We start from the raw sequence: 25,764 nt of genomic DNA, 5'->3' as shown, positions 1-25,764 counted from the left end.
AATAAATAACAAAATAAGAGAAAAGAATGAAAATGATAACTCTTAACTTCCATCTAGAACTTTCATACTCACTGTCTCCTTTTTCTCTTGTACCTGGTCCTTCAAGGGAGATAGAGATCTCTTAGCAATTTTATTTTATATTTTAGGAAACCAAGATTCAGAAAAGTGGCTTTTCTTAGCTCCTCAGAATGAAGACAGCAGACCCCGGTCCAGGACCACAGTTCTTCACTTGCAGTGAGCAGACTGCTCAAGGTGGAGACAGATTAAATCCCTGGGGGGCTGAGTAGCCCACATTTTCTATAAGCAAAGAAATGTATTTAGATTTGAAACATTCATTTCTCCTTTGATTTGTTGAGAACTTCCACCCCAGCACTTTCCGAGATGTATTTTGTGTCTTGATGAATTTCCCCTAGAATTCCTACAGATTAGGTACACCCTGCAATAGGGTTGTTTTTGTGCAAATATCTTCACTCCTTAAGGAGAGTAAATCAGAGGCCTGTATCAGCAGTTAACATACAGTGGGAGAAAGGTGATTGCAGATGCAGCTGAAATGAAAAGGCTTGCTCTTCTAGCTGTGCTCAGAGAAATACACACTTGAGTGGCACAGAGTGAAAGCAGGCTGGCACAACACCACCTCTGAAAAACTCAGTTTCACTTGATGTAAATTCCATCTTCAGCCAGATTTTTCCCAGTGTCCCTGATAGGAAGGCCAGAGAAGGTGTCAATTACAAGTTTCTGGAATTAGGTCTAGGAGTTATTCTCGAAGAGTGTGGCTTTTGAAGTCCTGTCTGTTTGAATTTCTGATCTCCTCCTTACTGATGATATCACCCGGAGAAATAGACAGTTTTTCTGGGTCTCAGATTTTTCAGTATTCTAATGAGGATTAAAGGAGATTGCCCTTGTCAAATGCCTAGCCTAATGCTCAAGAAAATGCATGTTCTTCTTATGCAGGGTTGCCTGATTTCACAAGTAAAAATACAAGATGATCAGTGAAATTTGAACTTTGAATAAAGAACATATATTCTTTTAGTATAGGTATATCCCGGATACTTCATATTAAGACATGATTGATTGTTTATCTGGAATTTAAATTTCACTGGAAGTCCTCTATTTATTAAGCATCTCTATTCTTGCAGTGACAGTTGTAGGTGATGCGTTTGGTGAAACTTCTAGAGCTGTAGGCAGTGAGAGAGGGAAAAATACAGTCATTTGAAGGTGAAATAATTTAGCCATTGTATGATCCAAGGAGAGAAGGAAGGGCTGTTTTCTCTGATGAGCTTAGCAACAGATCAAACCGAGGCAAGCTTACTTGTTTGCGAAAAGAAGCAGAAGAATTGTGGACAAGTCAGATCTCTCCCATCTATGCAGCAGATTATTCCCAGCACCCTTTGGGAAGGAGGCATTTCACCCCTTGAGGCCACCAGGGAAGCAGCCAGTCCACCAACGCAGCACATTATTCAACACAAACATTGCTCTGAGCTCATTACTGCAGGACCAGAGTTGGAACCATGAGATGCACACAAGGGCTCCACTGAGTACAGTGAAGGAGTGCTTTGTGCTTTGAAAACTCATGCTTGCAATTGCTCCCTCCTCGGATGAATCCAAAGCTAATAAAACAGTGAGGGGCCTTTCAGACTGGCTCCTCCCAAGCAGATGATCTCAGGTTATGAACTGAGTCCGAGATCTCCCCAGGACTGCTGGACCGTGTTGTTCTGAGGATGGCCATGGAAATGTGTTTCCATTTCAGGTAATAATCTGGCAGAAACTCAATAAGCAGTACTTTGGTTGCCAGTGGACTTTTCCCAAGCAGAGTTTAATGCTTTCTTCTATAGTAAAATAGTGCTTATGCCAAAATGATGTTTCTGTTGCGTCTGAAATTACTAACTCTTCATTTAACTTGAGCTGCTTACTAGCAGTGTGTTTATATGGAAAATGGACCAGAAAGAAAGCAAAGTGGTTTGCCAGGTTGCATGTAGAATGACTCAGCCAGAGAGATCTGGTTACATCCACTTTGCTACCTCTTGGCCATGCAACGGGAAACGAGTCGTCTCCCATCTCTAAACCTCAGTCTTCACGTCTTCAAAATAGGCATAATTAAAATTATAGCAGATAATTGTTTAGTGCAAATTAAACTAAATAAATAATGTCAAACATTTACACAATGCCTGAATCATCACCATTAAAAAAAAAAAGATGCTGTTAATACGATAACAAAAGAAAGCAGTGTAGACTTCTAGATTGCAAACTCAATGTTATATCACAGAGAGCATGGATCTCATAGCTCACATTCTTAGGAGACTGTTTGGTCCTTTGCCCTTTGTTTCTTTAGTCCTAATTTATATCGTGTGAGCAAATCTTATTATTTCATTTTCTGGGCCAAAAGCTTAGAAGCAGCAATGCAGAAAGGGTACAGCAGGAACCGTCAGGGGAAGACAAAGTACAGAGAGAGAAGGGAAGGAGGAAGAACCCAGGAAAGAAGGAGGGAAGAGAAGGGAGGAGAAGCCAGGACAGAAAAGGATTATGAGCGGACAGAGGATTCGTAGCCCAGGGAAATGCAGTGGCCTCTTGTAGCAGGAAGTCCTTGGTTAAATCCTATCTAGATACAGTCATTTAAGTAAATGTCACTCCCTCTCCCTGTCCCAGGGCTTCTCAAGATCTGTGCTTAATACCTATGACCTTGAGGGAAGGACGTACAAACTGTAATGGTGGAACTGGAAAAAATGTGGAACGTGATGGAACTAGAGACGTTGAGGCCTTTCTCCCTGCTCTGAGTCAGCACGAAGTCACAGATGACGGCTGAGCACAAGGGAACCCAGTGCCATCTGGTGGAGGCACCAGCCACCATGCCCCTCATGGTCCTCCGCATGATGCCAGGAGTGGGTCTGTTACTTTGGATTTGGTTTTATTTCCATTCATTACACAGGAGCTCCTTTTGTTTTTTCTTGGGGTATAGCCAATTAACAATGTTGTGATAGTTTCAGGTGAACGGCAAAGGGACTCAGCCATACACATACGTGCATCCATTTTCCCTTAAACTCCCCTCCCATCCCAGCTGCCTTGTAACATTGAGCAGAGTTCCATGTGCTGTGCAGCAGATCCCTGTTGGTTATCTGTTTTAAACATAGCAGTGTGTACATATCCGTCCTAAACTCCCTAACTATCCCTTCCCCTCATCCTGCCCCCAGCAACTCCTTTTCTAAGTCTATGAGTCTCTTTCTTAAACATGGGCTCTTATTAGAGAGAGTTTCGGGTGGCATCTCGCCTGCCCTGCTTTCTCCCTGTGAAATGGTTCCTTCCCTCCTGACCTCTCAGCCCCATCTACACACACATCAGAGGAACTGACCTTTTCTGGGGAACAAGTCGGTCCTCAGTTGTTCAGTGAGGCAGGAGCATCCTTGGGGACAGAGCATTATTGGAGATCACAGAACCACCCCTGCTCCCGACAGCACTGCATTATTTGAGGTTTTTGACGTTGGAGAAAATGCTTTTGTTTTTCCCAACCTCGACTGTCCTGTTAAAGGGCATTACATTTCCTCATAGACCTTTTTGGCTTCCCTGGTGGCTCGGTGGTAAAGAATCCACCTGCCAATGCAGGGAACACACGTTTGATTCCTGGGTTGGGAAGATCCCCGGGAGAAGGAAATGGCAACCCACTCCAGTTTTCTTGTCTGGGAAATCCCATGGGCAGAGGAGCCTGGTGGGCTACAGTCCGTGGGGTCACAAAGAGTCAGACATGACTGAGAAACTAAGCAACAGCAACATCGTGGACCTTTTGCTGGTAGAAACATTGGATAATATATGTAAAATACCTATTGGAAAGTCTGGTGCTGAGTAAATGTGTATAAAGCAGCACTTAGTAGTGATTATGAGCTTTTCTTGCTGGTAAGCCTGATCTCGTGTGAAAAGCAGATTAAGAATGTTACTAAGGCTCAAGCTGTATATCCCCACCCAGACCACCTTGTCCTTCACTGATCTGTCCAGGTGGGGAGAAGGCCAGGATGACCCTGGCAGCTGCCCTTACCCTCTGCTCTCACGTAGGAAGGGAGCAAGGTTGAGGGACTCCTAATCAGGGAAGAAATCTTTCTCAAAAGCCTGCAGGAGATTTCCCTGTGAAACAGAGAAGTTTGAAAGTTAGTCACTCAGTCGTGTCTGACTCTTTGTGACCCCAAGGACGGTAGCCACCAGGCTCCCCTGCCCATGGAATTCTCCAGGCAAGAATACTGGATTGAACCCAGGTCTCCACATTGCAGGCAGACTCTTTACCAGTTGAGCCACCAGGGAAGCCAGATTGCCCTGTAGGTCCCCTTATCCAAAAGTTTGGTCACATGCACATAGGCTAGAACTGCGGAACCAGAGACTAAGGCACAGCCATGTGAAACTGTGGAAGAGCCAGTTAATCGAACAATAAGCCAATTAATCTGGGCCATCCAGAATCGATCCCTTTCGCCTTTGAGCAACTACAGGAGACGTGAGGGAGACTCAGGTTCGATCCCTGGGTCGGGAAGATCCCCTGGAGGAGGGCATGGCAACCCACTCCAGTATCTTGCCTGGAGAATCCCCATGGACAGGGGAACCTGGCAGGCTACAGTCCATGGGGTTGCAAAGAGTCAGACACAACTGAAGTGATTTAGCACGCACAAGCCTTTGAGCAACAATTACATTTATATTTGTATCTTGCAATTGGTGATGGATGCTGCTCCTCTCTAAAACATCTTTGACTGCTGTCTTCAGCCGAAATATAAATCTTATATTTTTCTGGTTTTGCTTTTCTCCCCCACCTCAGCTTCATAACGTTTAAAACTGTTTGCAATCTATAGTATTTCTCTATGTTAATTTCTCCAGCTCTGACCCACTGTGCAGAACACAAATATAATCTGGTCCCGGCCCTGTCCCCTGGTGCACAGTGTCCCATGGAGTCCATGGTTTACAGCATTGGTGTTTGAGTACAGGACACTTAAACACAGATGAGCTCTGGGCCCAACTATATTGCTACCTCACAGTATCCCTTTGGGCAAGGTTATCATTTCTGCAAACCTCACATACTCTTCATGAGTTTTTCATACACTTATTTAATGTTTAATCTGTTCCAGTAGATTAAATCACAGGAGGATGGAGGCTTTGTCTGGACCCCCAACCCCTAGATCAATCCTGAACCAGGGTGTGGTAGGCAGTATCACCCAAGAAATAACTACTGACCAAAAAAAACTGAGGACCCCAACATATTCTGTTTTATTGATTTGCCAGGTTAAAGGCAGTGGTGTATAGAGAACATTTAGTGTTCATGTTGTTATTTAGTAGCTAAGTCACGTCTGATTCTTTTGCAACCCCACGGGACTGTAGTGCTCCAGGCTCCTCTGTCCATGGGATTTTCCAGGCAAGCATACTGGAGCGGGCTGCCATTTCCTACTCCAGGGGATCTTCCTGACCCAGGGATCAAAGCATCATCTCCCCTATCTCCAGCATTGGCAGGTGGATTCTTTACCACTGAGCCACCAGGGAATCCTTAATGCCTGTAGTGGTTGCTCCAGACCTAACTGTTAATAATGCAAGTAATGATGCAATTCCAAGTCCCTCAGCCTGGCACTCGCACTCTACTCTTTCAAGCCTTGTCCCTTGCCGTCCTCTGTTCTGACTCCTACCTCGTGGTCTGCCCACAGGACTGCCCCCTGTTTCCCTAGATGAATCAGGAACATGGACATCCCCACCCTGTGCCCGGGCTGTGCTCCCTTTGCCAGCCCACTCCCCTTTCTTCTTAGCTCCAGACTCTTGTCTTTCCTCCAGATCTGTCTTGAATGCTCTCCGCCTCCCGCCTCCCATCCACAATAAATAATAATGCCTGTGGCAGCATCCTACTGTCTGTCTTTAGGTTCAGAGTAGGGGTGCACTCTCCCCCATCTGAAGGTCAGATGGCCTTGGGATTTGCTGAGGGCAGTGAAAGTGACAGGAAGCACTGTGTCGCTTCCTGGAGCTGGAAGGGCCAGCTGAGGTTCCATGCACATTCTCCCCGCTCTGGCCCCAGATGGCCGGCGCTGTCCTTCTAGGTCTCTGAGACCCTCGAGTGGGCAGAGTCCTGCCACCAACCCAAGTGGGACAAGAAGCTGAGGGTTGGAGGTGCTGAGATGCAGGGTCTATTCTCGGTGTTCCCAGCTCCTCTGGTGCTGTGACATTGCTGTAATCCACATGGGCTTGGCTGCTTCCCGCAGGAAACGCCTGCCACGGGAGAGCAGGATAAACCTCTGCTGTCAGCTCTGCACCCGCTCCTGCCTGGTCCCAGATCTCAGTGCAGGATTGCACAACAGAAAGTGGATATATGCAGGGAGAAGGCAGGAAAAAAAAAGGCTCCCGTCGCAGCTGCTGGAAGTGAAAGTACCGTTACCATAAACAGAAACAGGAGTCTTTGAGAGAAGCCTGAGGTTTTGGTCCAGATCTGTGAGCTCAGATGGGCAGCTGTCGTTGGTGGTCCACCAGGGAATGAAAGTGAGCTGAGTCAGTGGTCTCTGGGTAACATCAGTGCCAGCTGGTGCTCTGTTCTCTCCTGAGCCCTGTGGTTGCAGGCAGCCCTGTGTGCACCAGCCTTCCCCCAGCCTGGCAGCCCCTGTTCCAAGGACGGCTTTACATTATTTAGTCTTGAAAGTGGGCTTCCCCCGTGGCTCAGCTGGTAAAGAATCCATCTGCCAATGCAGGAGACATAAGAGATGTGGTTTCAATCCCTGGGTTAGGAAGATCCCCTGGAGGAGGAAATGGCAACCCACTCCAGTATTCTCGCCTGGAGAATCCCACGGACAGAGGAGCCTGGAGGGCTACAGTCCGTAATGTGGCAAAGAGTTGGACATAACTGGGCACATGTGCACACACACACAGTCTTGAAAGTCAAGCTTGCCTTGACCTTACTCTGCTCCCAGCCACGCTTCCTGGCGGCACAGATTCCAACAGAAGCTGCAGCAGGGCTCAGGGTTGGCATGGAGCCACTTAGGAGGATTCCAGTTACACAAGCCACCAGACCCTGCTGATTGAAACAATCTCGTGTTCAGAATTGCCTTCACCTGCCGCCTTTTCTTACTTGAAGAGTTCTTTACAGTCCTCTGCAAAGATGGTGCCAAGGCTAATTGTCTCGTAAACGTTGTCCTTTAAAAATATTAGATTTAAGAGCCACTTTGTGCTCTTCATTCTGCTATTTCCTTTGTCATCTCTCTCTCTGTGAATGGCTCTCAATGCTCAAAATTTTCCGCTTTCCCTAAAGAATACTTTTCCTTACGTGTCAGTTTTTGGAATGTTGCGATTCCTTTCTTTACTTAGGACCATTATTTAAGCAGGCTAGATGTTATAAAAATCTGAATTTTAATTGCTATTATTGTCCTTTTACTTCTCTTTTCAAGCTGATGTCATCATGCTCCTGTTACTCTGGTATTTTTGAACTCCTTTGTCTTGAGGGTTTAACCTTGTATCAGGTGAGCTAAAGTGTTTTTCCTCAGTATCTCATTTGAATCTTACAGTCACTCAACAATGTAGGAACCACCCCGTTTTTTGCATATGTGGGTGCTTAGTTGTGTCCAACTCTTTGCAACCCCATGGACTGCAACCCACCAGGCTCCTCTGTCCATGGGATTTTCCAGGCAAGAATACTAAAGTGAGTTGCCAGTTCCTTCTCCAGAGGATCTTCACAATCCAGAGATCGAACGTGCATCTCCTGCATCGGCAGGCAGATTCTCTACCACTGAGCCATACTGGGGGAGCCCCCCACTTTCTTTAGATGGGAAAAATAAGACCCAAAGAGATGTGTGACTTTTTCATGATCAAATAACTAAGCCAGGATTTAAACCCCAGCAGATATCAACTCACTTGCTTTGATCTTCCCACACCATTCTATTTATTTCTCTGTTTATATGCTTTACACTGGATGTCATTTAAAAGCATATTGAACTTGGTCTTTGTCCTCACCAGACTTCTAAGTGTTCCCTAGGTGTTTTTTCCATGAAGTATGTCCCAAACTTCCTCTTCCTGGCTTCCTTTAATTTGCTAAAATAGTGTTTATCCCAGATCCTCCTCCGACTGATTGGGCCAAAAGTGTCTATTTCCACATCCATCTTTCTCTGTCCACAGCGGGCCTCTGGGGGATGTGGAGGGACCTGTCTCCTTCTTGTATCCCTGACCGGAGTCCAGAAGGGATCTGTGCTCTGGAGACCTGGAATCCATGCCCAGAGCAAACCATGTAGTCTCCTGGATGGTATCTGAGAGACAAAGGAGGGTAATGTGTGTAAGAAGAAATCTTGAAACTTAATTTAGTGACCCGCATTATTAAATGTCTTTCTTCCTGTGACTCTAAATACTTGAAAGACACTTGTGGACAGCCAAACCAGAAATGTCAGCATAATCGGCAATACCTCATTTATTGGGAACTGTTGAGCTTGGGCCAAGTCCCTCATTTGCCCTGACATATGGGACACCAAATGCTGAAGAATTGGTGCTTTCGAACTGTGGTGTTGGAGAAGACTCTTGAGAGTCCCTTGGACTGCAAGGAGATCAAACCAGTCCATCCTAAAGGAAATCAATCATGAATATTCATTGGAAGGACTGATGCTAAAGCTGAAGTTCCAGTACTTTGGCCACCTGATGCGAAGAGCCAATTCACTGGAAAAGACCCTGATGCTGGGAAAGATTGAGGGCAGGAGGAGAAGGGGATGACAGAAGATGAGATGGCTGGATGGCATCACCGACTGTATGGACATGAGTTTAAGCAAGCTCCAGGAGACAGTGAAGGACAGAGAAGCCTTCAGTGCTGCAGTCCATGGAGCCACAAGGAGTGGACAGGACTGAGTGACTGAACAACGGTGAATGCTGGTTTGAGTTTGATCCTGGTCTGAAGCACAAAGCCAGGGCATCAAGTTCACACCAGCTGATGGGGAAATGAAGGTGATTGTCAGCATGGGAAATCTGTGTGGCTCAGTGACCAAGATGGCTGTAGTGATTTATTCTTTGACATCTTTGAAAATGTCCCTTTGGAAATGCATTTCATAGAAACGTCTCATAGGCAATACCTCAAGGGATGTGTTAGCTTCCTAGTGCCTTGATTGTCTTGAGAGGATGTAAAAGTTGCAGAAAGTCTTAAAAACCTGGTCTATCATCAGAGCTCTAACACAAAAACACTCAGGCATACACATACATACACCACCCCGTCAAATCAAGTTGACACCATGAAAGAAGGAGAAATGGAGAAATTTACACACAGACTCCTATCTCTTCTCTCCCTCTCCCACTACCTTTGCTTTTTCCTTCCTGTTCACTAAGACTTGGAGGAAGAAATTCTATTATTCTAATGTGCCTATTATTGGGACATGATAACTCATTCTCACTCCACTTTCCCGCCTTTGATTTTGACAAATAGAACAAATTGTTTCTAAATGTAACTTTGTTACAATTCTGTCTCTTGACACATTAATATGACCAAAATAATTTGATGTGTGATGCATGTATACCCATCATTCCATTGTCTGTTAATCTTTATGCTAGTAAGCCATGTATCCATGGCCATTTCTCAGCCCTAACCTTAGTGCAGTTATCACGTACGTTGCCTCCTCTCTCTCATCTGCCCCCCAAAACACCCTATACCCCTGCATATACCTGAGTTATTGGAGGGAAGGAACAAAGATGCAAGCTGTGTCTTTTAATTCCCCAGGGCCTGAGACACAGCAAATCTTTTTAGGTCTTGGATGGGTTCTGGGTATGCTGGGCCAGCTGATATTTGTTTTGCACTTCCTACTATTCTTTAAAGGTTGCATCTTCATTGATTTAGGAAGAGACTGGATTTTATGTGTGATCAGGACCAAGAAGCGGCACCCTTCTGGCAGCCCTCAGTCCTTTTCTGTTTTCTTAAGGAATTCTGCTCACTCCCGAACTTCCCTCCCAAATGTATCCAAGTGAAAGTCCTGAACTCAACTGCCTCCATCCAGCCCAGAAGGTGCTGAGGCTCACCCACTGGAGTTGGGTATGGGGAAGGCTTGTCCCACAGCACACAACCGCTCGGTCCCCACCCCAGCTGGAAGGACTTAGTCTACTTTCTATATTTTCCTTTCATTGAGAAGCTTTTATATAATGCTATTTTTCTTCATTTTTCCCCCCTGGGGGTGATGAAGCCTCCTTCAGAGAGGGTTCCTCTCTCCTGTATATCTGCCTCTTAATCAGGTCCTGGCTTTCACTAATATTTGTTGATTGAATGCTGAATATGATCTGAATAGAACCAGAGCAACAGGTAGCTTGGGAGACCCTACACCTGTTAATACAGGAGACATAAGAGATGTGGGTTCAATCCCTGGGTTGAGAAGTTCCTCTGGAGTAGGAAATGGCAACCCACTCCAGTATTCTTGCCTGGGAAATTCCATGGACAGAGGAGTCTGGCAGGCTACAGAGTCACAAAGAGTAGGACATGACTGAAGCAGCTTAGCACACACATACCCTCAAAGGGAGTCCTTCCTGCTAGGAGCTATGTGATTTTCCTGAGTAGCAAAAGGACCTCAGAAGTGTAGAAATTCAATATACGTTGCTCCCTTTAGCCTATGAAATGGAAAGCTGATGCCAAGTGACAAAACGTTATTAAGATTTATTTTTAACAGTGATTGTTTTATTTAGAATCTTGGATAATAGTGTCTTGCTTTGACAGACAAGAATGTTTCTTAATTCTCTAAAGCCTTTATATTGTAGATGGATATAAGAGGGCAGATGTTCTGAGAATTTATGGTCCAATTGTTTTCTTTTGTAAAAGAGGCTTAAGAGTGTTTCTGGGTCTTGGCCAAAGTCACGCAGAAGTCAGGACAGACTTGGGACTAGACCCCAGCTCAACACCCTGCTCGCTCTTGTGTATGGGTCCTTTCAAGCCAAGATGACTTTGTGGAGATGCATTTTATGTGCCTAAAATGATCGATGTTAGAGAAATTGATTACCTGGATTAAAGATGGAAAACAGAGTTCTGCCAGGGCTGATGATCACGTTTGGTGAAGGTTTTCTACATGCCAGGCTCTCTTCTTAGCACTTCATGTATGTGGTAATATCTTCTTTAAGCCTTGCAACAACCCTACAGTATTAATGCTGTCATCCGTGCCTGTTATGTATAAAAACAGAGCCCACAGTTGCCACATGACCTTGGTCACATAGTGGGAGTAAGGGATGGAGCTGGGGTTCTAACCCACACTCTTAACCACCAGCTGGCCCCTCTGAGCTCATCATTCTTGAAGATTCCTGAATGTCTCCCTCAAATGCCAGATTGTTTCAGATACATTATTTAAGGAAAAATAAATTGAAAATATTTTTAAACTATAAACCACTTTGCAACAGCATTCAGAAGGAATACATGATCAGGCTGACGATGGTTGAACTTACTGTATAGTATTGTAGTTAATCTGAAGATACTGAAATTATCACAAGCGATAACAAGAGATCACAGAGAAAGTAGCGTCAAGTGCAAGATCTAGGTGTAGTTCTTCTGGGCCGATTAAACAGCATTTAAAGATTCCAAGATGACTGAGATCATAAGGCAGATGCTTTCTGTTTAAATTTATTATAGATAAGTTCAAACTCGATTCAGAGGCAAATGAGACACTAACTCATTTTGTAAAACCTGAAGCTTTAAGAATAAGGAAATATTTAACTTGAATAGTATTTAAATTTTTTTTTTGTTTTAAGTAAGGAATGAACAGAAATCACAGTTCTGTGTGTATGTGTGGGAAGAGGGAGAAAACAGCCGTTACTTTATTCAGTACTGTTACAGGAACAGCAACAACTCAATTCCGAAAAGGAAAAAAAAAAAAAAAATTACAGACAATGTAAAATCGAAACCAGCTATGGTACCGTGCTTTAATTCTGCCCATGCCTGTTTCCCCTCAGCAACTTGCAGTCAGGGGTATCTCAGTCCCCCCTCAGCAACTTGCAGTCAGGGGTATCTCAGTCCTTGCGCCACCCCGGTGTCTTTCAAGGTCAGTACTGAGCTCACACTCAAATGTCTGTTTTTAAATGATCACGTTAAACCAAGAACACGCATATCCAAGAGGAAAGACAAAAACAAGCTCTTGGACCAAGAGTGAGCAGTAGTTTCCAAGATTTTCCATTAACATGTCCCAGCTTGGAGTCTGTGAGTGGCGTTTCTGGGACTCAGGCTTAGGACTTTTTCCTTTGTTCTATCGCCAGGGCTCTTTCCCCTCCCTGTGCTTCTGAATCTCAAGTTGTGGCCCCTATGGGCTCCTGCAGTCTCGTATCATCTGCCGCTTTTCCCCAAAGACCTTACCTCCACAGCCAACCCCAGCACGGGCCTAGTCCCTGGCCCCTGCCCAGCCCTGATTCTGCTGCAAACTCTTTCTGCGCTGATTGTCCCTGGGGACTTCCTGCCAAGCAGACCCCAAGCCTCCTCCTGGATTTTCTGGCCATTGATGTTGATTCCTTTCAGTGCAGTGATGCCAGGCCCTCCCTGTCTTCTTCCTGTGTGGCCTCTCTCCCCTGCGCTCTGATACAGTGGTGCCTAATCCCTGCTCACCCTGGACACCGTAATAGGTTTCCTTCCATGGGTATCTTCTACATTACAGGGTGCTCTGAGGGCAGTGACTGGGTCATTTCTGTGTCCCCAGGAATTCCCTCCTCCGGGGGCAGGAATTCTCTCCTCCAGGGGATCACATTTTGTTGGAACTCTTCACTGTGACCTGTCTATCTTGGGTGACCCTGCACAGCACAATTCAAAGCTTCATTGAGTTACACAAGCCCCTTCGCCACGACAACGCTGTGCTCCATGAAGGGGATGGAAGCATCATGCTGCTGCTGCTAAGTCGCTTCAGTCATGTTCAACTCTGTGCGACCCCATAGACAGCAGCCCACCAGGCTCCCCCGTCCCTGGAATTCTCCAGGCAAGAACACTGGAGTGGGTTGCCATTTCCTTCTCCAATGCAAGAAAGTGAAAAGTGAAAGTGAAGTCAGTCAGTCATGTCCGACTCTTTGCCACCCCATGGACTGCAGCCTACCAGGCTCCTCCACCCATGGGATATTCCAAGCAAGAGTACTGGAGCATCATAGGTGTCTTGTAAAAGTGTGAAGTGATCGCCTGTGGGCAAGCATAGACCTGAGGCATCAGTCTTTGCAGACTTCACCATTTTGAGCATCCATAAAAATCAAGAACTTTAATATAAGTATCCATAATAGAGTCTCAAAAAATCCAAAGATCCGACAACACTGGTCCCTTTTCCCCAACAACATCGGCCAGAGTTATGGCAGCAGCTTGCTCATTACACCTCCTGTGTACACACGGGGCTGCTTGCTGCTGTCCCCCTGCCCCAGCCACCCAGTTTCCAAGGTTCATGTCACCTGCCTGGATCCAGGAGACGGTGGTGTGCCACTCTGGGAAGACTCACCCAGTGAAAACAGTCCCAGGCAGACTTTTCTTTCTTCTTTCTCCTAAGGGCTGTGTAGCAGCCCTCGTGGCTCAGATGGTAGAGAATCTTCCTTTAATGTGGGAAACCTGGGCTCGATCCCTGGGTTGGAAAGATCCCCTGGAGGAGGGGCATGGCAGCCCACTCCAGTATATTCTTGTCTGGAGAATCCCCAGGGCCCAAGGAGCCCGGTGGGCTATAGTCCATGGGCTGTGGTCTCACAAAGAGTCAGAAACAACTGAGAGACTAAGCACAGCATAGCACCTGAGTGTGCTCAGGCAGCTGTGACAAAATGGCAGAGGCTGGGCGGCTTAAACAACGGCAAGTATTTATTCTTCCCAGCTCAAGTTCAACATGCGAACAGATTCAGTTCCTGGTACGAGCTCTCTCCAGGTTGCAGATGGTTACCATTTAGCACTGGGGCCTTCCCGATGGCTCAGTGGGTAAAGAATCTGCCTGCAGTGCAGGAGACACGGGCGATGCAGGTTCAATCCCTGGGTTAGGAAGATCCCCTGGAGGAGGAAATGGCAACCCACTCCCAGTATTCTTGTCTGAAAAAAATCTCATGAAGAGAGGAACCTGATGAGCTACAGTCCACAGGTTCACAAAGAGTCAGACACGACTGGGCAACTAAGCAAGCAAGAGCACTCTCAGTGGCAGAGATAGAGCACGGATCTCTCTTCCTCTTTTCCCAGGGACACGCATCTCATTACGGGTCTTATCCTCAAGACTTGATCTAACTCTAATTACTTCCCCAAGGCCCCATCTCCAAATATCCACCACACCAGGGACAAGGGCTTCAACCTATGAAATTTGAGATGGAACAGCATTCAGTCTTTCCAGCCTGGCTCAAGAAATGAGACAAATTCACCCTCCACCTTTGCATACCGAGGGGAAGAATTTACTTTGACTTGTATATATTTATTTTCAGTGACAACTATTCTAGGGCTCCATGATGCCAAATAAAAGAAGCACAGGTTTTGGTGTGTTCGGGGTTCGGTGCATGGGTATTAGCAGATCTTGCTTTCTGATTCATTTTAGCCTCTGTGCCCTTGACCTTGGGGCTCTGGTCCTCTGTGACCTGTGTCCTCATCAACAGGGATGCAGACAGGACAGGGGGTTCTTTGGCCTCTGATGCTCTGTGTGTGTTTACTGTCCATTTCTGGGGAAATGGATTGCATGGGTGCTGGCCATGAGTGGGGTGATGAGGACTGTCCACCTTGTCCCGGGACATTCTCACAGTCAGATGGCACCTGTCGGGAGATTGGCTCATACCTGGAGCGGGAGCTGAGCCGTGCGTATCCGAGTGCACCGAGGCAGTCAAGATCCTGTCTCCCGTCTGCTGGCATGGCCCCCTTTTCCACTCAGCTGCACTGAGTAATAAGAGAGGCCCCGTCTGCCCTCCCGTCATGGAGCTCAGCCTGTGCCAGTGTGTTTCTGCTTCTAATGAAGGATTTATTTAGGTCACCACTGCCTCCTGTGCACAGCACCGCAGATTAAACATGAAGGGGGTGGGGAGTCCTCTTCATCCCTCCTGCACACACCTGGCCGCCCATCACTCAGGCAGGGGTCCTTTCTAGGGGACCCTCTGTGAGCCCCTCCCCAGACAGAGAGCCTGTGTGCCACTGTCCTTTCTCCTGCAAGCCTCTGTCTGGTTGAGTCACTGCAGTACTTTGGATCATGAACAAATGCGTTTGACTAATTATCATCCTTGATTCCCATTTATATCACACAGCCTCCTTTTTTTTTTTAAGAAACAAAAATAGCTGCCACGATTGAAGGGCTTGCCATCGGCCAGGCAATATGGCAACTTCGTAAGCACCCTCATAGGCTGTTCTGTTTAATCCTCACAATAGTGTATGTTGGCCAAGGCATTCGATCGAAGGCTCTGGGTTTTCAGTGCTCTCTCGTGGATTTTAAGTTATAAAGCTGAGATTTGTGCCTGGGTTTTTGGCTCTAAATCCTCTGAATTCCAGCATCGGCCCTCCACCGCCCTCCAGATAACACCACCTCTGTGACCAGAGTGATCCCTCTCTATTTTGTCTGCTGCAATTGTTTCCAGCCTTGGATTTAAAAACAAACTACCCTAACAACCATTGGAAACCGAATCCAAAGGCAACCTTCCCAGCCCAAGGCCAGGGGCATCAGGCTCTGAATCTGAATGGATGCAGTTGTTCCAAGCTCAAGGGAGTTCTTGAGTTCTTGCCATTCCAAAGGCTGTGGGTGGGGAGACCGGTTCTCCAGGCAACTGGTTAGAAACGCAGACTTCCAGGCCTCTGCCCAGAACTCTTGGATTAGAATCTGCATTTTGAACTACATCCCCAGGGAATCGATGAGCACTTGTAAGTCTGGAAAGCGCCTGGCGATGGTGATGGAGCAGCCTGAGCTCCTGGCGGGGATGTGGGGAGCTTTAGTTGCCTCTGACTTGCAACCCCTTAACCAGATCCTTCAACCTAAACTCTTACCTAATTTGGAAAAGTATGTCCTGTGGGTTGACTTCAGGCTACCATTGAGGCAGTTGGCATTTATCATCCATCATTGGATCAGGGAATTCTCAGAAGCTTGGAAATAACACGGTGATTGAAATCCACTGGCCCCAAATCCTTGCCCCACCATGCTGCCCTCCCTGGCTGACCCAGGCACCCCCTTCCTTCAATTCCAGGAAGTTGCATTCATTATCCAGGTACCCTTCTCTATATATGGAACCTCCCGTGTCATGGAGGTAACAGAGCCTAGAAAGTGGAGGAGGGAGTGTTGGAAGAGTCCAGTCTTTTTCAAGAGGAAAATAGAGCTGGTCACTCCTCCTTTTCCCAGGCAGTCAGTGTGGCCCAGGGAAACTTTTTTTCTTTAAATTAGAATATGGTTGCTTTACAATGTTGTGTTTATTTCTGCTGTACAGCAGAATGAATCAGCTATCCGTATACATGTAACCCCTCTTTTTTGAATTTCCTTCCCATTTAAGTCACCACAGTGCACTGAGTGGTATTCCCTTTGCTACACAATAGGTCTTCCTTAGTTATCTATTTTATATGTAGTATCAATACGTATAAAGCAGATACATATCAATGTTCATATGTCATTCCAATCTCCCAATTCACCCCAGTCCCCCCTTGGTATCCACATGTTCTCTGCATCTGTGTCTTTATTTCTGCTTTGTAAATAAGATTGTCTATACCAATATTTTTTCCGATTCTACATATATGCATTAATATTCCATCCTTGATTTTCTCATTCTGACTTACTTCTCTCTGTAGTAACATTATGTGAACTGACCTTGGGTCTTTTGTACCCTGAGTTCTTTTCTACCCCCAACTTACCTCACAGCAATTACCATGAGTAAATCCAAGCAAAAGTCAATGTCAACAGCTGTTGATGAGTGTAATGTGCAGGCAGTTTCAAGAAAATAAATATTTATGGGAGTCTTGAGATCTTACTGTCCTTCTGTAGACTGACAGGCAGGAGCTAAATCTGTTTCCTCTTTCTTGGTTTCCACGATGACCTGCCAAGGATGGAAAGTTGATGCTGCTGCCACATGCTCTTAAATTAGCCACGCAGAGGTAAAGGTCTCCTAAAGGCAAACAAAAAATCATACACCATTGGTTGCTCAGAAGTTTGGCTGAATACAGAAAGGACAGTTCTCATCAAACCGTCTTTACTCGGGTATTAGTGCATGCCAGAAAGTTAAATCACTCGACACCCCAGCATGCATGGAGAGACGCAATTCTTGGAGAGCAACACAAGAGCTCTCATCCTTCCTGCTGTGTTATCAGGCTTGGAGTAAGCTCTCCCGCTCTGCCTGGAATGTGCTTTGCCACAGCCCAAGGAAGGCATCCCCACTCAGAGGCAAAGCAACACACTTCTTGGTCCTGTGACATTTTTGTTCTAGTTCAGTTGCCCCGTTTTGTCTGAGTCTTTGTGACTCCAGGGAATGCAGCACTCCAGGTTTCTCTGTCCTTCACCATCTCCCGGAATTTGCCCTAACTCATGTCCATCAAGTTGGTGATGCCATCCAACCATCTCATCCTCTGACGCCCCCCTCTCCTCCTGCTTTCTATCTTTCCCAGTATCAGTGTCTTTTCCAGTGAATTGGCTCTTCGCATCAGGTGGCCAAAGTACTGGAGTTTCAGCTTCAGCATCAGTCCTTCCAATGAATATTCAGGGTTGATTTCCTTTAGGATTGACTGGTTTGATCTCTTTGCAGTCCAAGGGACTCTCAAGAAACTTATCCAGCACCACAGTTTGAAAGCATCAATTCTTTGGCACTCAGCCTTCTTTATTTGAGAAGGTCTTTTAACCTTACTCAGCTGAGCCACAAGGGAAGCCCAAGAATATTGGAGTGGGTAGCTTATCCCTTCTCCAGCCTTCTCCAGCAGATCTTCCTGACCTAGGAATCGAAACGTGATCTCCTGCATTGCAGGCAGATTTTTACCAACTGAGCTATCAGGGATAAAGAATCTGCCTGCCATGCTGGAGACCTGGGTTTGATCCCTGGGTTGGAAAGATCCCCTGGAGAAGGGAAAGGCTACCCACTCCAGTATTTGAGCCTAGAGAATTCCATGGACTGTATAGTCCATGGCGTCCCAAAGAGTCGGACACAACTGAGACGTTCACTTTCATTTTAACCTTAATAGCATGTCTCTCTGTCTGCCTTAGGGAGAAAGGCAGGCCATTAGCATTCGTAGTATGCCCTATAAATGCCAGACATTGCTTTGTCTCTTTGGCATGGATAATCTTTCGGAATCACGATAGCATCCCTATGAAGTAGAGTTTAGCCCATTTTGAAGAATGGCACACTGAGGCCCAAAGAGATGAGAAACTAATCTGAGCTCAGTTAGCTATAAGAATTCTAGCCTGGGTCTGTCCAATTGCTTTTCTATTACCACTCACTGCCCTTTTATTGCTTAAAAATATATAAGATAAAAGGAGAATAGCCACCCCCTTGATACTGTTACAAATATTCAGAGTGATCATTTCTACATGAGGGCCTACTGCCTGACACACAGTAGGCACTCAGGGAGAGAGTAATTGCTTCCTTTCCAACCCTTCTATCAAATCCCTTGGATGACTGGATGACTTTTGTCCCCCAGATAACCATCCCTGTTATCCAAGAAGATTCTCGCCTGTGCCGACTGGTTCACCATCTTTTTCTGAGGGGCGAAAAGGTTTTCCTGCAGACGGAAGGACCACAAGCATCACTGTGCTTGATGTACTGAATGTCCCTCCTGTGAAATATTCTAGTTCTTTAATTTTATCCATGAATATGTTCTAGTGATGGGGCTGAGAGCAAATGTGTTGTAGTGGTTACATTTGATCTCGGTCATAATGTGAATTTTGTAGTAAGACTTAAGAAGAAAATTAAAATATTTTTGAAGGGTTATCTCACTACTTCCCATCCTTTTTTAATGAAAATGCATTCTAGGCTCTCAGGTGATTTTTGTCTGTCTTCCATGAGAAATTTTGAGCCCCCTTCTCAACATCTAGTTTCTGTTTGATCTTCTAGGGAGAAAAGCTTACTACTTTTTGCCACTCTCTTTTTCACAAGTGGCAAATGGTTAAGTTTCTCTTTCTGCTAAATGAAAAGCCTCTGACAGTGCCTTCCGTCATTTGCCTGACTTGCCACTACATTCGATGTGTTCATTCAGCAGTGTCTCTAGCACCCGCTGGGTACCAGCAATCACACCAGCCCCCGAGGATGCAGCAGAGGGAGGTAGGATGCTGATAAGGAAGCTCTGAATTGACTTTGTTGGGTGGAGAGGCAGGCAGTAAACAAGCAAACATAATTTTGGATAGTATATCAGGAATATAAAACAAGATGATGGGAAAGAAAGTGATTAAAGGCGAGAGGGTGGGCTCATGTTGCCGAGGAAAGCCAGCGTTTGAAATAAAATCCGTGACAGGGGACAGCCAGCCTCAGGAAGCCTGTGGGGGGTGGAGCATCCTAAAAAGACGGAGCAGAGAACGCCAAGGCACAGAGCTGGCGTGAGCCTGGTACCATCAAATGAACCGGAAGGCCCGAGCTTGGCTTAAAAGGGCAGTGAGGTGGGAGGGGCAGACAGATCCTATTCTAGGTTCATTCCTGACCTGAAAAGGATTTGGATTTAACTTGTACTTTTTTCACCTCGAAGCATGCGGCTTCCCAGTTCCCCGACCCCATGCCTCCTTCAGTGGAAGCTAGGAGTTTTAACCACTGGACTGCCGGGGAAGTTCCCTTGGATTTAATTCTTAATACAGGGCAATCTCCAGCTGGAAAATTCTGTGTCCTTTCCTATGTGTCCCCCATGCCTGGTGTGTGGTCAGTATCTTCATATGGAATCCAAGGAAGCCTAGTGCTCCTGATGGGAAAGACTCTTGGCTTCGGAATTCTTGAAACTCAGGGCTTGGTTTATCACAGCAGGATGAAGCAAGCAGCCTCCCTTGTCAAAGGGAGTGAACAGAGAGTGAGTTAGATCTCTTTCAACAGTGAAGGATGGGACTTCTTAGGTGGTGCTAGTGGTGAAAGAGCCCGCCTGCCAATGCAGGTAAACAGAAGAGACGCAGGTTTGATCCCTGGGTCGGGAAGATCCCCTCAAGTAGGAAATGGCAACCCACTCTGGTATTCTTGCCTGGAGAATCCCATGGACAGAGGAGCCTGGTGGGCTACAGTGCTTAGGGATGCAAAGAGATGGACATGACTGAAGAAACCACTCCGTTTCTCTGAGCCTCACTTTCTTGTGACAACATCAGTTCTGTCCAGCATGCAGTGTGCTCACACGGGTCCTGTGTGCAAAGTGGCTAGCCTAGTGTCTGCTCAGTAGCAAGTGCTCCGGATGACTGCTGCCAACATTGCTTTTTGGAGGAATGTGGACTGGCCTCCAGGTGCTGTTGAACAGTCTTTGTGCTGATGCCAGCTCAGGCTCCAGGCTTCCAGAAGATTCCCTTTGACAGTACCTAGTTTACTTCTGAAGAGAGAATAATCCGTTTATTTTTGTACTGCTTGCAATTTCAAACTTGCCTTCCTGGTTCTTTTCCTGTTTGAGATGCTCCTGATTTGTGAGTGGGGTCAAGGATCTTACTTTTGAAGAAAGCACGTTCCGCAATTAACGAGCTTTCAGAGTAAGAATTGCAACACTGCTCATTGTTGTGGATCTCTGGGCTGTCCACTCCAGTTGTCAGAAGCCACAAGTGGCCTTGTACCCCAGAGTCACCTCAGATGGTGATTTCAGCCACGGAATTAAAGGATGCTTGCTCCTTGGAAGTAGAGCTATGACAAACCTAAACAGCATATTAAAAAGCAAGCCTGGCTTTGCAAAGGGGTTGCAAAGCCTCAGACGTGACTTAGTGACTGAACAACAGCAAGAAGAAGCGGCCTGAGATGTCCTACAAATGTATACACACCGGCTTTTAAAGACTTGAGACAAAAAACTGCAAAATATCTCCTTCATTTTGTGTTTAAGTAATTACATTTTGGATAGGGTTACAGAAAATATTCTGTTTTTAAAACAGGGCTCCTGGAAAATGTACAAGTGCATATGTGGGTCATTTTAACATCTATAATAAAAATAACAAGATATGATCCATCTTAGGGCAAGCTGTCACTAAGTGTTAGAGAAATAAATGAACAGTGGTTACTGTCAGATTTGAGAGGGGTTGCTCTTACCTTCTGGAGAAGGCAATGGCACCCCACTCCAGTATCTTGCCTGGAAAATCCCATGGATGGAGGAGCCTGGTAGACTGCAGTCCGTGGGGTCGCTAGGAGTCGGACATGACTGAGCAACTTCAGTTTCACTTTTCATTTTCATGCATTGGAGAAGGAAATGGAAACCCACTGCAGTGTTCTTGCCTGGAGAATCCCAGGGTCAGGGGAGCCTGGTGGGCTGCCGTCTATGGGGTCGCACAGAGTCGGACAGGACTGAAGCGACTTAGCAGCAGCAGTAGCAGCAGCTCTTAGCTTCCTGAGCAGCTCTTAATGACCTGTGGTGATTTGAGGTTTCCTGAATATCTTGTAAAACAGTGTGTTACACTTTTACTTACATGACTCCTCTGGGGAAGGCAGTGTGGTTGGAAGAGTGGAGGGGAGAAGGTATTGTTAAAAGTAGGGAATACCAGATTACCTTACCTGCCTCCTGGTAACCTGTATGCTGGTCAAGAATCAACAGTTAGAACCAGACATGGCACAGGGGACTGGTTGCAAATTGGGAAAGGAATAGATCAAGGCTGTATATTGTCACCCTGCTTATTTAGCTTATATGCAGAGTACATTATGTGAAATGCCGGGCTGGATGAAGCACAAGCTGGAATCAAAATTGCCAGGAGAAATATCAATAACCTCAGATAAGCAGATGATACTGCCCTTATGGCAGAAAGCGAAGAGGAACTAAAGAGCCTCTTGATGAAGGTGAAAGAGGAGAGTGAAAAATCTGGCTTAAAATTCAGCATTCACAAAACTAAGATCATGACATCCACCCATCACTTCATCGCAAATAGATGGGAAAACAATGGAAACTGTCAGATTTTATTTTCTTGGGCTCCAAAATCACTGCAGATGGTGACTTCAGGCATAAAATTAAAAGACTCCTGCTCCTTGCAAGAAAAGCTATGACCAAACCAGACAGAATATTCAAAAGCAGAGACATTACTTTGCCAACAAAGGTCCATCTAGTCAAAGCTATGGTTTTTCCAGTAGTCATGTATGGATGTGAGAGTTGGACCATAAAGAAAGCTGAGTGCCGAAGAATTGATGCTTTTGAACTGTGATGCTTTTGAACTTAGAAGATTCTTGAGAGTCCCTTGGATTGCAAGGAGATCCAACCAGTCAACCCTAAAGGAAATTAGTCCTGAATATTCCTTGGAAGGACTGATGCTGAAGCTGAAGCTCAATTATTTTGGCCACCTGATGCAAAGAGCAGACTCATTAGAAAAGACCGTGATGCTGGGAAAGATTGAAGGCAGGAGGAAAAGGGGATGACAAAGGATGAGATGGTTGGATGGCATCAGAGACCCAATGGCCATGAGTGTGAACAAGTGCTGGGAGATAGTGAAGGACAGGGAAGCCTGGAGTGCTGCAGTCCATGGGCTTGCAAAGAGTTGGACATGATTAAGCAACTGAACAGCAACAAGTTTTTAAACTACATATTAGTCTTTTGGTTGTTTTGGAGGGGGAGTTGTTTTGGAGAGGTGTTGTTTTTGTTTTGAAGGACAAACTATATTTAGTTTCTTCTCAGGAATTCCCTGGTGGTTCAGTGGTTAGGACTTCAGGCTATCACTGCTGAGGGCCCAGATTTAATCCGCAGTAGGGGAACTAAGATCCCACAAGCCTCCTGGTTCAACCAGAAAAAAAAAAAAAAAAGTTTCTTCTTTCTGCTGTCTGCTGGTAACTCCCCTTTAGGAAAGTGATCTCGGATGCTCCCTGTGCTAACCCGCATGCCTCATAATAAAGTGAAAAGAGCATGGATAGTCAAAGGGTGTGCATCTCAGGTCCGGCCTCTGGCTCTGTTCCTTCGGTGCCCCAGGGTCGGGTTGTTTTCTGGGATGTGAGGCTGTGAGATGGAGAGGGTGTCGCTGCTCAGTGTGGAAGAGTTGCTCTCTCCCTCATGTCACCCACCCCACACCCTGCACACGCACACACACACACATGTACACACACGTACACATAAACGTGCAGACACAAGCACACACGTGCACCTGCTCACATACCCAAAACGTGTGAAAGGCAAGCACAACTGGTCCCTTTGGCTGACCCACACTCGAAGTGGAAAAGGAAACAGAATTTCACTGAGTCATGCTAAAACATGCCTTTGACTAAAGCAAATGGCCCATTAAATTGAGCTCTTCTAATCAGTAAGACAACCTTGAACCCCATCTGGTTTGGCCATCTCTCCAAAACTTTTTTTTTTTTTCCTAAATGAGCATGTGGTGATTTTGCAGTTTCCTTTTCCAGTATTCTATTATTTTTCAACTTTTTAATTGTTTGATCTTGAATATACATTTTTCAAAGTGGTTAATACAGTTGATATCTGAAGGATATCAAATCAATTTGATCATAAACAAGGAAGCCCTGTATATTGTTTTTCATTTACACATTCGAGACGAGTTTTAGTACTTCTCTAGTCGATCAGCCAGTAAATAATCTGCCTGCAGTGCAGGAAGTCTGGGTTCAATCCCTGGGTCGGGAAGATCCCCTGGAGAAGGGAATGGCAACCCAATCCAGAAGTCTTGCCTGGGAAATCCCACGGACAGTGGAGCCTGGTGGGCTATATAGTTCATGGAATCAAAAGAGTCAAACACAACTAGCAACTAAACCGCCACCACCAGACAAGTTTTAAACTAATAAAGTGAATTTTAAACCTGGCATAATGAAGATGATGGGCCTTCTTGATAGAAATTATGTTTTCTGGCTTTGTAAGTCCTACAGTCCCCAAACTGGGCCTGTCTCCAACTCTTCCTGAGCTGTGTTTAGACAGAGATTATTTAAAACAGAGCTTCCAATTGCCTCTTTCCTGGAGAGGGTCAAACACGGATTGCTGCTTATCAGCCCTGTAAAAACATCAACTGTGGCTCATGTGTCTTGGGGGCCCATGCACCTCAGCTCAGCAGCGCCTGTGTTCCTTAGGGACTTTCATGCGCAAATGTGATAAATCTCAGAGAGTTAAAAGAGGAGAAGGCATAAAGGAGGCAGTTCATGGAAAGAGCCCTGCGTTTAGAGCTTTAAATTTGGACCGTGAATTTTGAAATGGAATAAATTTTTGTGTCCCTGGGCAAGACCCTCATCTATAACTGTCCTGCGTTTCTACCTTCCACTGTCGTGTTGGGGTGACATTCCACTGAGCAGACTGCAAGACCCACTCTTTATAAACAGTTAACCTTTGCTTGTGTGAAAGTTTTTTGTTCCTTCCACTAACCTCACCTGTTCATCCCTCTAGGCCCACTGCACACACTTGCTCTACTAGGAAGACATCCCTAATTGTTTCAGATAAAATGAAGGAACACAGGTCCTCAAAGTACCTAAACTGTGATCATAACGGGTACCACACTGATGCTTGCAGTCAGGTTGTGTCGGTTAACTTTTGCCAAATTTGTACTGCAATACAAACCAGCCCAAAACTCAACAGCTTAAAACCACAAGCACACATTCTCACACATGAGGGAGATAGCTAGGCTGCGCACGGGACAGATGGGATGGCTGTATGCCAAGTGTGTTTCATCTTTCTCCTGGGACCAGGGCACATTTCTTTTTTTGTTTATCACAATGGTGTAAGGGACGAGGACATGTGAAAACATACAGTCCTCTTAAGGCCTATGCTGGGCACTGGCACACTGTCGTTTCTGCCCACATTGTTGGGCATTCACTAAGTCATGTCCAACTCTTTTCAATGCCATGGACTGTAGCACGCCAGGCTCCTTTCTCTTCCACTGTCTCCCTGAGTTGGCTCAAAGTGATGCTATCTAACCATCTCATCCTCTGCAGCCCCCTTCTCCTTCAGCCCTCAATCTTTCCCAGCATCGGGGTCTTTTCCAATGAGTGAGCTCTTTGCATCCAGGGGCCAAAGTACTGGAGCTTCAGTTTCAGCATCAGTTCTTCCAATGAATATTCAGAGTTGATTTCCTTTAGGATTGACTGGTTTGGGCTGAGTGCCAAGGAATTGATGCTTTTGGATTTTGGTGCTGGAGAAGACTCTTGAGAGTCCTTTGGACTGCAAGGAGCTCAGACCAGTCAGTCTGCCCACGTGCCACTGGCCAAATCTAAAATCAATGGGAAGTACACCCCCCTGCACTGAGGCCACAGCAAGAACTGGATCCAGGGACAAGTGAACAATAGGAGCTAACCATTCCATTTTTCAAGCAGGTTCTGCGGTCCTATTAAATCAGAAGCCCCTCATGGGTAGGGGAGCAGAAACCATGCCTGCTTCACTGTCACTTGCCCCTGGGCCTGGGGCTCGAAGCTAGTTGCTATTCACTGATGTCTCTTGAGGTCCAACAGATCTTCCCAATCTTTTTCCTTTGTAGCAAAGGTTGGCAAAATAGGGACTACAGACCAAATCTGGCCTGGTTTTTGTGTCAACAGAGCACTAAACATATAAATGTTTGGGGGGGGGAAAGTAAAAGAATAATAATTTTTAATGCCCCATGAAAATGATATGAAATTCAAATGCCAGTGCCCATGAATAAGGCTTTATTGGAACACAACCACACCCAGGCCTCCGTGCATTGTCTGTGGACACTTTAGAGCAAAACAACATAGCTGGAGGAGTTCCCATGGAGACTATATGTCCCCCAAAGCCTAACCATTTACTCTCTTGCCTGGTACAGGAACTGTTTGCCACCCCTGCTTGATAGGATAAGTGAAAGTGAAAGTCACTCAGCCATGTCACACTCTTTGCTATGGCTC

The 25,764-nt window shown here is 45.9% G+C and overlaps 1 protein-coding gene across 2 annotated transcripts in view; it reads left to right on the top strand.

Annotated features, from left to right (window-relative positions):
• Positions 1 to 25,764, top strand: part of HS3ST1 (heparan sulfate-glucosamine 3-sulfotransferase 1) — a 35,962-nt gene that overhangs the window by 8,169 nt on the left and 2,029 nt on the right. The gene's annotated exons all lie outside the window — the stretch shown is intronic.

This window comes from Oryx dammah, unplaced genomic scaffold (assembly GCF_014754425.2).
Source record: "Oryx dammah isolate SB20612 unplaced genomic scaffold, SCBI_Odam_1.1 HiC_scaffold_3, whole genome shotgun sequence".
In the NCBI taxonomy this organism is placed as follows: domain Eukaryota; kingdom Metazoa; phylum Chordata; class Mammalia; order Artiodactyla; family Bovidae; genus Oryx; species Oryx dammah.
The sequence above is the reverse complement of the archived record's forward strand: the minus strand, read 5'-3'. Positions and strand labels throughout refer to the sequence as shown.